Genomic DNA, 11,575 nt, shown 5'->3' with positions numbered 1-11,575 from the left:
GCATCGTCAAAAGACTGACTCTTTTCTTCATCGTTGATCCCATGCACTATGAGAAGCTCTAGGTCATAAAACTTGAAAAATTTTCTCAGACCGTTGATGCTCTCCCATATGTGCCTGCCAAAAAAATTATTAGTGTCTTATAATAATTTAACTATAATTTGATATAAGGTTAATTAGATTAAAGAAGAGTATACATCATTCCAAACAACATTCCCTGGTTGCCGATGTAGTCACACGTAGCAACCTGCTGCAAATCCTCTCCAGATAACGTGATCTGGGTACGTGGTGCAATGAATCCTCGGGGGACAAGAATTGTGATTATATCACGTTTATCTTTGAGCCTCAGGAATTCATGAATCATCCATTTTAGCGAATTAGGGATCAACGCCATCTTCTCTTCCGTGAACAAGTCATCTTCCTGTGCACCACGGCCTTCTGGAGAAAGCATCGGAGCTTTCCCCTTTGACGCATCACGTCTTGAGGGCGGTTGAGCGAGTGGACCCTAAACAAAACAAAACATAATATATATATATATATCAAATTTTATCCAAATTCTACCGAAATTTCGGCAGCATAACGGTTGTAATTGAATGAGCCCAAAAATTTTGAACATGGCTGTATAACGACAAATAACACATATATAACAGTAGTTTGTTCATCCATCCCACCGCAGCACATATATTCGCAGAACCTACTTCACTACGGATGAATATTGAAGATATTCAAACTCCACTAATCATTAATAATTAATTTGAGTTGAGAAGTTACCTCGGTTGTTAAAATTAAGTGTTTAGGCCAAGGAAGGAACATCTGGTATACGTCCCTAACATATCTGCACTACTCTTCAATTGGGACTGGGATTTAAGCGTCCTCTTGCAGGATTTCTGAAACCATAATCCGGGCATGTGAATCATCGTAGTCCTGGCAGTGAACTTTGATCATACCAACATGCTCGTACAAATACGCTCGGGCCACAATGTTGTCGATGTTGTCAGAGCAGAGATGTACTTGCTGATTAAGGGTCGCATGGTCATCAAAATTGTACAGGATACCTTGGTCGTTGAGGGAAATAAACTCCTCAGCATAAGTTTGTGGTTATACCTCATCCTGAGGAGCGTATGGTTGTGGAACATACGCCTCACCAGCCACCTCTCCTTCTTCCTCTTGTTCGGCAGCGTCTCTCTGCTGCTTAAGGGATTGGACTTCGGCTTTTAATTTTTCAATCTCCTTCGCTTGCCGAGCCACAACATCAGACACTTATCTTTTCTTCCTGCCGAACAGTTGAGATGCCCTGGTCAGGAACCTACAAATCATAAAATGCAAATTAGCAACAATTTTATTTGTGTAACTAAATAAATAACATTTGAAGTAATAGCATACCCAGCAGCCCTGACACGTCCAGGATGCTCTGGTGTCCCGAGCGCCTGCGTCAGGATATCGTTTTGGCCCTGGACCTGAATTTGTCCCTGATTAAGCTTCTCCTCTAATTGAGCCTAATGCACGCATATATTCAAGCAATTAGTATATGAATTATATACACTAACTCATGAGTAGAACTCAATTAAGGATTAATATATACTTACTATCTTCTCTGCAATTTCCTTGTCGTAATCAGTGACAAGTTTTCTACTCTTGGTGCGAGATTTAATCCAAACACGGTGGCGGGGGGGATCTACAACTTCGAGGTCCTTTTTCTACATAACGTTATAACAATGAAATGAGTACCAATTAAATTGTATAGCACATTATAGCACATTAAATTTTAAGCATTACATACCACAGCTTCTCGTACGTTCACCATTCCACTCCGACCACTTCGATGTCTGGATTGAATTTTTGAGGAACGTTCACGTTGCACCTTACTCAATTCCTACAATGCCAAAAAAATACATTAGATACATGTACTTGTATTTAAGAGTTTATCTTAGTGTTAATATAATTAGCGTACCAGAAATTCAAGAGTTAGTCGACTTTCAACAAATTTGCACCAATCAGCAGCGTCGATCTCGGGGTGCTTTTCAGGGACTTGTGCTAGTCGTCCCAGATCATTCTCTTTCAACGCGGGCATTATGATGTCTTTTGTCATCCTATTCTTGAAGTCTTTCATTAACTTCCCAGCTGGGATGAGACAATCATGTTTGAAAGAGTCCGGCACAATGAACCCCGTCTATTTTGAAGGAAAACAAACACGGTTAGAGTCAACATTTTAAGTAATAGAAAAACAAATCAAAATTCTAACAAATAACAGCTTACCTGTATGTCTTTCCAAACTTTATTTTTCAGAGTCGGATTGACTTCTTTCCAGTTTTTATAGGCCAACCCTATTGTCTGCCGAAATCTGACTCCTAGAGTGGATACGAGCTTCGCATAGCTTTTTCCACAGTATTGACCTTTGTCATTAACCTCGAGGGCCACTCTTTTGCCCTGATCCATTAGTTTGGATATTTCATTCATTTGCGTCGGCCCTCGTGTATGTATTGTGGTTGGACACTCATTTTCTGCGCCCGAATCAGATCCTGATTCTGAGTTCGCCATGTCTACACCATTAACAAACAAACTTTAAAGTTAGCTATATATATAACAAGTAGTGTATATGAAATATTAAAAGCATAAACAAATTGTTAAGTATTCAGGAGCATTCACAACCACAATATAAAGTAAGCTATATATCAAGTTACCAATTAGACACGTTTTCTTTTCTTTTTTTGTTTATGTTTGCCTGAATCACAATTGACCCATATTCCCTCATTGATATCGTTTCTAATGTATTCAGCGTCGTCTTCCTCAATGTTACGATCAATTCCCATAAGTTGCTCATGAATTGGTTGTCCAACAATGAAGTCATCGTAACATAAGTCAGCATTCTCCTCATCCTCTTCAGTCTCTAAGAACCTCCTCTCTGGTGTCGATAAAACAATAGACCATTTATCATTAGCCGGATCAGAAATGTAAAAAACTTGAGCTGCTTGGCTAGCCATGATGAATGGATCATTCTTGCTTCCTCTCTTACTTAAATCAACCAAAGTAAAACCAAGCTCGTCAGTTTTTACTCCAACGTTGTTGTCAACCCAAGAACATTTAAAAAGTGGAATTCGGAACGCAAAATAATTGAGCTCCCATATTTCTTCAATGACCCCGTAATACGTCATAGTACCTAAAACAGGGTTTCTATCTTTTGCACTTGCAAAGTGCATAGTTTCTGCGGCGATATGTATACCACTATTTTGAACCTCTCGAGCATCATCTCTTGACTTTGTATGAAAACGTTTACCCCTTACAATGTACGCTTCATGCTTTGCAACCGCAAAAGTTGGTCCAAGGGCAATACGACTCAATACATCAGATACTCCATGATTCGGTTCGTACAACTTTGATATAATGGTATTCCTTAACCACCCAATGAAAGTTTGACGATGTTGGTGTGCAACCCATTTTTGTTTATTTTTTTTGATTTCTTGGAACCATTGATTGTAACAGCTCCATATGGTCAATGTAAAACAAGTAAGGTAAATCAAGTTATTGTTCATCGTGACTTAAGTAATGTTAAGCAAAAAAAAGGTACTTACGTTATATATGGTTGAACCTCTGCGTTATTGTTCATCACGACTAATTGAGCTTGATCTAGTTCAAGCTTGGACACTGTCACCATTGTCCCTTTCCCCCTTAATCCTCTATCAACATTATCTAGGTCAGTTCTTGGTTTGCTAATTCCTATTGCCTCAACTCCAGCCACGTACTCTAAACAAAATTCCACAGCCTCTTCAGATATGTAGCACTCAACCATACATGCTTCTGGCCGATAGTGGTTACGCACATAACTTTTAAGTACCTTCATATTTCTTTCAAATGGATACATCCATCTCGCCCACACCGGCCCACACAACCTTGCTTCTCTCACTAGATGAACCATTAAATGGATCATGATGTCGAAAAAAGATGGCGGAAAAAACTTTTCCAGGTTGCACAATGTTTTGACTACATGTTCATGTAATGCATCTAACTTATCCAATTCTAATTCCTTCCCGCGCAGCCTATTAAAGAAAATGCAAACATGTGTCAAACACTCTCGAACATTTTTTGGGAAGACTGATCTAATGGCAATTGGAAGTAGATGTTTCATTAACGCATGACAATCATGTGATTTCAGACCCATTAGTTTCAATTCAGTCTCATTCACCAAGTTTTTGATGTTAGACGAGTAACCATCGGGTACTTTCATATTTGCAAGTGATTTGCAAACTGTTTGTTTCTCTTTTTTGGACAAAGTGAAACAAGGAGGAGGCAAATATAAATGTTCACCTTTCTTCTCAGGTGCCAGAGATTGTCGTATACCCATTTCAACGAGATCTAAGCGACTATTTAGACCGTCCTTAGTTTTGCCGAGAATATCAAGTAAGGTACTAATAATACTCTCACACACATTTTTTTCAATATGCATGACATCCAAACAATGTCGAACTAGTAGACTTTTCCAATATGGAAGACGAAAGAAGATTGACTTTCTTTGAAAACAACCATTAGTTTTTTTTTTATTTTTTTGCGTCTTTCCATACTTAAAATCTACAAGTTGAACTTGTTGGAGAATTTGTTCCCCAGACAGTGGCAAAGGAGCCATATCACCCTCTTCAGTACCATCGAATGCTTTCTTCTTCCGTCTATCAGGATGATTTGCAGGCAAGTACCGTCTGTGACCCATATAACACATCTTGTGTCCATTTGCCAAGCGACGAGCCGATGTGTTAGTGCAACAAATCGGACAACCTTCGTAACCTTTTGTGCTTAAGCCTGATAAATTACTATAAGCAGGGAAATCACTGACAGTCCACAACAACACAGCTTTCAGATTAAAGAATTCTTTTTTAAAACCATCATAGACCTGAACCCCGTTCTCATACAATTCTATTAAATCGTCAATCAATGCTTCCAAATATACATCGATATTATGTCCAGGTTGTTGTGGGCCTGATATCATTAAAGAAAGCATGTTAAATTTCCTCTTCATCACTAACCAGGGAGGAAGATTGTACATAACTAGGAAGACAGGCCATGAACTATGACGACTACTTAGAGATCTATGTGGATTTACTCCATCCGCAGACAGACCGAGACGAATGTGTCTTGGTTCAGATTTGAATTCAGGATTTATGTAGTTTACTTTTTTCCAAGCTTGGGAATCTACAGGATGTCTGAGTTTTCCATCTTTCACTCTCTTGGTCTCATGCCAAATCAAATTTTCAGAATGTTCTGCACTACGATATAATCGTTTCAGTCGCGGAATCAAAGGCATGTACCACATCACTTTTTGGGGGATAAGTTTCCTATTCTCCTTACTCTTGTTTACTTTATGGCGGGATAAACCGCAAGTCGGGCAATAATTCATGTCTGCATATTCCTTACGATATAAAATGCAATCGTTCGGACATGCATGAATTTTTTCATACTTCAATCCTATAGAATTTAACGTTTTTTTCACTTCATAAGTAGATTCCGGGAAGCAGTTTGCAAATGGTAAGATATCTTTAAAAGCAGCTAAAAATTGAGTAAAACATTTATCGCTCACTCCATTTTCTGCTTTTATGTTGTAAAACTTTACCATTTTTGGAAATCTTAGTTTTTACCAACAATCGAACAGAGATTTATCAGCATCACTAAGAAAATTATCGAATTTCTCAGGATCATTAAGAAATTCCTCCTGTGCTTCGTTAAGCAAGTCCAATGGATAATCATCGAAATCATTACCCTCGATATCATCTACCCCCCGCTTTCCTAATGGATATGGATCATTAGGTAAATGTTCGCCATGGTAATACCAATTAGTATAACTTCTATTGAAACCTCGTAAATACACATGGTCCTTAATCATTGTAATATTCCCTTTAGATACATTATAACAATCTACACACGGACAATGAATACGATCGTGATTTTTAGAATTCTTTAAGGCAAACTCTAAAAATGCATCGAACGCTACTTGAAATCGCAGTGTGTCTCTCTCCTCACGCATCCATGATTCATCCATAACAAAAATCCTATCCAAAAAAATTCAGTATTTAGTAACTAATTATAGCTAGTTACTAATTACACAATGTAACTAACTAAGTTTCTCACAATTTATTCATATTAATTTATAAATTACTCAAATTCTCGTTTTAGATTAGTTCATATTATTAGGTTGTTTTGTTGATTAGAATGTTGGTAAAATGTCAAATATTTTTAATAAAAAAAGTTGAGGGAAAAAGTTTTTGGTAAAGCCATAAGGGTATTAACTAATATTTTCCCCTTTGCTCTTTATTTTCTTTGAAAAATAAAAATCCACATTGAACCTCTCAAATGAAAGAAAAAAACATAAAAAAAGAAAGATTTTATATGTTTATTTTGTTAATGTATTTAGTAACTAATTATAGCTAGTTACTAATTACACAATGTAACTAACTAAGTTTCTCACACAATTTATTCATATTAATTTATAAATTACTCAAATTTTCGTTTTAGATTAGTTCATGTTATTAGGTTGTTTAGTTGATTAGAATGTTGGTAAAATTAAAAAGTTTACATAAATGTGAATATTATTATTTTTTATGTGACCTAACTTCTTATCACTATGTTATAATTAACTAGTTATTTGTGTCATGTAAATATTATGAATGGTTTTAGTAAGATTTATCCTAATTCTACCGAAATTTTGGCAGCATAACGGCTGTAATTGGACGTTCCCAAAAATTTTACAAGTGCCTAAAATAACAAACAAAATAGATAAATAATACAAAATTTATCCACCCATCCGACCGCAGTACATGTATTCGCAGAACCTACTTCACTACGGATGAATATTTAAGATATTCAAACTCAACTAACATGCATTGATAATTAATTATATAATAAGAAAAAGTTAGTTAAAGTATATAACTATAATTGCAAGCCCAAATACGCTACACACAAAATTATGCTGAACCCCTACAATATAAAGAAATACAACGAAATTACAAAATTAATTATTTCATTACTTATAACTAGTTATAAAAAATTGTAACAAGTTACTTAGTTACTAAATTATACATACATATATATAATCAATTATATCTCACACTATTATCTCAAAAAAATAAAATGATATCACACACTAATTCAATTTTAAAATTTTTATTTCTAAACTAATGAAATCCCTCCAATGTCATTTTATTCACAATAAATATATATTACAAAAAATATATAAAATACAATTACAAAATTTATTTCCATAAAAAAATATACACACACTATATACACACAATATATACACACATTATATACAAATATTCAATAAAATATACAAATACATATATATACTATACATTGAGGTATAAATTATTACCTAATAACCGCAATCCGACGACCACCGTTAAAAATCCCGGCACTATACACATAAAACACAATAATATTACTAATAAAATAAAAAAACTCAAATAATAATTTACAAAAACAAAAAATAAAACAATATACATAATACAAAAAGAATAGAAGCAATATTTATACCTTAAACGAGGTTGAGATTCAACAATTTCTCAAGAAAAATGGGTGGCCGGATTTCAAACCCAAACTTTACTATTTGGGTTCGGATGACACTCAAAGAGGGTAAAAAATCAAAACTTTTTAGGTGTATGTTATTAAGTATCGAAAATGGAGGATTTAAAAAAAAATGGGCTAAAAAGGTTAAGAAATGGGGGAGATAAGGGTGGGAGAAGGTGGTGGAGGCGAGGGATTGGCTGAGAAAAGCTCTCTGGTTTTTTGCTGGGTTGGCTGAGTGAAGTGGGGAGGAAGAAGATGATCGAACCCTATATACAAGGGTCGACCCTATGGCGTCGGTTCCTATGAAGCAAGCGACGGCATAGGGTACACGTGTCAGCAAACCGTGTACCCTATGCCGTCGGTTCCTATGCAGGAACCGATGCCATAGGGTCGTTCAGAAAAAAAAAATTAATTTCCAACCGCCTCTAAATGGTATAATGCAATTTTATACCTACAGTTTTTATCAAAAAACCGCATCTAAATGTCAATTTCGAACATAGCGGGTATTTTCACACCCTTTAGCTTCCCTTTTTATAAATGGGGTTGAAAAAACTGCCTCTAAAGGATAACATTGTAGTAGTGAAAAGGAGTTGTTTGTTGGGCCCATTGGAAGGATTTGTGCTCGTGCATTGAACCATCTAGACAATTGGGGACCATTGTATGTAATGGACACGTGTCGCCGAAAGGTTTAACCTTGAAAAGTAAATGCTTAAAATAATTGTCTAGCGAAAAGGTTTGTGCACTACCATGTCCTGGCACAGGGGACACGATCTAATCCTGTGTAAGAAGAAGCATAACCATCACTGGGCGATCCAGGTTTATTTCCAAGGTAGACGTCCGTGATCCTTTTGGGCGATCACTGTCCGTGATAGGCCTTTCGAGTACCCATCCGGGTATCACTTGGGCAGCCTTTGAGCTTGGACCACTCTAGATTTCGTAGTGATAATGAGTCTTCTGTGTCTGAGAAGCTAAGGTAAGGCATATCTTCGCATACCTTTCGGTCTTAACCTATTCTAAGATTAGTGAAGCTTCTCCGTGACTTAGTCTAATTGAGCAGTTTTACATAGTGAGATTATGAGATTATCTCTTCTTTTTTATGCCGTGTGTCACTCGTCTAAAAACACGGATAACATTTACCCCCAAGCTTTAGGGACTCTTTGAGTTGTGGGAGCTTCCATTCATTTTCTAGATCTCGAGATAAGTTCACGACACATGGTGATTGTTGGGATCACAAATGTATTTCTTGAGTTGTCACTAATTAAAGGACCAAGAACCAGCTTTGGCAAGTGTTGGCCAGCCTTTGCATGTGTTGGCCAGCCTTAGTAGGTGTTGGCCAGCCTTTGTACAACTTTCCTTGCAAAGGTCAGACTTTCTTGGTCGAACGGGCCCTCTTTGGTCTGACAATCACCCTTTTGTCAGCCAGCTTGTGCTCAAACCCTAGCCAGCCATACAAGCTTCTCCTAGCTTGCCTACATACTCCCTTTGGCCAACCAGACATGGTTATGTAGCTTCTTGATGACTTGCTTAACTTTTTTTGCTCTGCTTGACAGTTTTGCCATGCCTTATGCAGAGACTTTTTATTGCTATTAACAAGGCTATATTCCACACATCCTCAGTCTTGGCTTATGCGGACATCCCAAGTCAGGTGGACAAAATTTGGGATAACATTTTCTCCCCAAATCCCTGTTTGAACATTTGGTCGGATAGGGACTTTCCAGCTCTCGTCTTGCTTACAGTAGCCTTTGTTGAGCAGCCTTGTCTAGCCAAGTATTGGAATTTTGCATGGCATGCTTTTTGATCTTTAATCTTCTCTCTCCATATATGCCACATCTTCTTTTCTTCGATGTCTCTCCTTTGAATATGTCATTGATAAGTTTCAAGCTTTTTAATCTTTTAGAAACTTTTTGATTCTCATGTAGATTGTAGTCTTTTTAATATTTTAATCTGCATGATAGTTTTAGAATGCATAATGTGTTATTTCCTGATAAAAAAATTCAAATTTTGGCCTTTGTTGTTATTCTTGACTCTTTAAGTCATTAAGAACACGAAAGACACACATTTTGATTTGAAACTAACCCTGGCTGGCCCTAGGGGTCTTGTTTGAAACCTGGTTGGTGCTAGGGTTTAATCATGGGGGTTGGAAAACTCTAGGGTTTCACCCAAGGAACTGGCCAGTTCATGCCTTGGTCTAGTGTTCCTGGCCGGTTCTTGGCTGGGTCATAGGACCCTAGTCGACCCTCCCAAAGCTTGGGAACCTTGACGAGCCTAGGCCTTGGTTCCAAGCAGGTGGCCAATTTTCTATCCTCTTTTGACCTTGGCAAGAATCCTGTCATGGCCTTGTAGGCATATACAACCTTAGTCTAATACGTAGTTCCCTTAGAAACTTTTTATGCAACTTAATGGTGAGTCTATTATAGTCGAATGCTCAACTTAAGACTCAACATGTGTCCAAGTTGTTACACTTGAGACTGTACTTCGCTGATACCCAGCCATGTACAATAACATTATCTGGAAAGTACCCTTGAATACGATTGATTAGAGTCTTGTCTATGGCTTGGAACGTACAACGAACTCTGCCTTTTGGCTTGCAACCTGCTAGGACCTCTGCCTTGCCTTAGAGATTTAGCTCATTATGTGGTTCTTATAGGAACTCTGTCTGGCTCTTCTTTGGTTGTACAGTTCTTGTTGGGTTGTAGCCTTACATATTTGAACTGATTTTTTATTTATATTCTGCTTTAAGGCTTTCATGTTCTTGCTTTTGGCCTATAGGCCCTTCATTTTTGAACACTACTATTGTTTAGCCTTAAAGCCTTTTATTATGGACATATAATTATCTTGGCTATCTTCTTACTGCCTTGACATGTAAGTATCCAAATTTACTTTTTTGTATGCCAAGCTGAAGTATGTTTGCACTTGACTTAGAGGCAGGTTTAGTAACTTATACTAAGCATTAAAATTTCTTTGCATAAGTTCTCTGTGTTAGTTTGATGCATTGTACAGTGTGGGTTCCCCCCAAGTGAGCACAGAGACTTATAGTGTAAAACCCTAATTAGATGATTATGAATAATTGAGAAATTATATTATTCTATAGTTCAATTTATGTGAATTGGTAAGACCCCGTTGGTGAGCTAGGGGCATTTTAGTAATTATGACCCAAGAAGGGTAAAATGATGAAATTAATTTAATTATGTGCTTAATGGAACTATATTATTATATAGTATGCCTGTGTTATCTTTTCAAGTGTGTTCTCAAAGGTTGGCGCGGTATAGTCACAACTGGGTATCTCGGGCCGAACCAAGTTCGGGCCCGAAATGCAATTTGAATTGAAATAATTGGCATTTTTATTTAATGGTGATAATCTGAAATTATATTGGATTTATGGGTGCATGAAATGACTTAATTGCCCATGTGAGTGTGTATGCATGATTTATGGCCCTAGGGGCATTTTGGTCTTTTGACCTTATTGGATTTATTTTAATAAAAGATGAATTTTTGGAAAAAGGAGAAGAATTTTCTGGCTTTTTCCTTCCCATACCCGAACCCCTCTCTCTCAACCCTCTCTTGAAATTTAAATTTGATCATTGGTGGATTGCTTGATTTGAAGCTTGAATTTGGAGGATTTCTTTTGAGTTTGGAATTGAAGGAAGTTCTAGCTTTATTTGAGGTAGCTTTCTCAGATTTTTAACCTTGTCTTCTTACTGAATTTTATTGTTGCAAAGGCATGGAAAAAGTTGTTTTGAGCTTGTAGTTGCATGTTTGTCTTATTTAGTTGAATTGAGCATGTTATTGCATAAACCTTGTTTGTATGATGCTTTGGATTTTGGTTAAGCTTTAGTTGAGATTTTGGAAGTGTTTTCTAGCTCGAATCCATGTGTTTTTAAAGTAGTTGCGGCTGGAAATTGATTGAATTAAGTGAGATGAAGCTCAAGTTCTAGAGCTTGAAGTTTGCTTAGTTAAAGCATGAATTTGGTGATTTTTTATGCAATCTGAAATGAGGGTTTGTTGTTGGATTTTGATGCATGATTATGTG

The sequence above is a fragment of the Cannabis sativa genome, chromosome 5, assembly GCF_029168945.1.
Source record: "Cannabis sativa cultivar Pink pepper isolate KNU-18-1 chromosome 5, ASM2916894v1, whole genome shotgun sequence".
NCBI classification, from domain to species: domain Eukaryota; kingdom Viridiplantae; phylum Streptophyta; class Magnoliopsida; order Rosales; family Cannabaceae; genus Cannabis; species Cannabis sativa.
The sequence above is the reverse complement of the archived record's forward strand: the minus strand, read 5'-3'. Positions refer to the sequence as shown.